This window comes from Octopus sinensis, linkage group LG1, assembly GCF_006345805.1.
Source record: "Octopus sinensis linkage group LG1, ASM634580v1, whole genome shotgun sequence".
Lineage (NCBI taxonomy): Eukaryota > Metazoa > Mollusca > Cephalopoda > Octopoda > Octopodidae > Octopus > Octopus sinensis.
The window spans coordinates 98328155-98329530 of NC_042997.1; positions in this window are offsets into that span (position 1 = coordinate 98328155).

Genomic DNA, 1376 nt, shown 5'->3' on the forward strand with positions numbered 1-1376 from the left:
AAATAAAAAAAAAAGTTTATTTGGTAGCCGAAAGATTAATGAATCTTTTGATACCCCATACGTCAACATCGGCAACTAAGTTTTCGAGTGCATAAGGAACATACGAACACACACAAACACACATACATATATATATATATATATAGATAGATAGATAGATAGATAGATAGATAGATATAGATAGATAGATAGATAGATAGATAGATAGATAGATAGATAGATAGATAGATAGATAGATAGATAGAACTATCATAGTTAGCTCTTTTGGAATAGTATTTTTGGGTGGCAAGTTTTTTAACACATCAGCTATAGTTTGGTGTTTGACATATTTATGTTTATGAGTTTTATCAACAATAAATGGAAAGCAATATTGTGTGTTGCAGCTTTTGTATAATAGTTTGAACAATTGAATAAATTTGCGATAAGTTTTTTTTATTACAACTTCTTTTGATAGTCTCTCTCTCCCTCTCTCTCTCTATATATATATATATATATGTATAGAGAGAGAGAGAGAGGAGGGAGAGAGAGAGAGGGGAGAAAGAGACTTTCAAAAGAAGTTGTAATAAAAAAACTTATTGCAAATTTATTCAATTGTTACTAACTAGCCACTCTTTCTGAAGTAACCCATGTACAACCTTAAGAAAAACCAGTGTATGCTGAATAATGTATTAATCTTTATATATAAAAGTAAGGTTGTGTGCTGTCTGTCTCCTATGATTTAGATTCCTAACTACTCCCACATTTTGCGGTGCAGTTTAACCAAAACCGGGTATCTTATAGTCGTGATTCATATCGAGCCCTTCTGGTTATTAGCGCGCGTCTACGATGAGTCTACGATTTTTAAAAACGATTACCATTAATTTTTCCTATTTTTAATGCATTTTTGGCATATATAAGGGAAGTAACTCTCTAAAAATTTATTATTAAATCTCAGAACGTAAAAAGCTACAGTAACACCCCCCCCCTTTGTGGTTAGCCATATTGAGATGGCTATTATACTTTACATCTCTAAAAATGCTTATATAGTTATTTCCCTTACAAACCCGAGAAACGCCGGGCGATACTGCTAGTATTTCATAAATTCAAACTACTATACAAAAGCTGCAACACACAATATTGCTTTCCATTTAATTTATTGTTGATAAAATTCATAAACATAAATATGTCAAACGCCAAACTATAGCTGATGTGTTAAAAAACTTGCCTATGATAGTCCTATCTATCTATCTATCTATGATAGTCCTATCTATCTATCTATCTATCTATCTATCTATCTATCTATCTATCTATCTATCTATCTATCTATCTATCTATCTACCTACCTACCTATCTATCTATCTATCTATCTATCTATCTATCTATCTATCTATCTATCT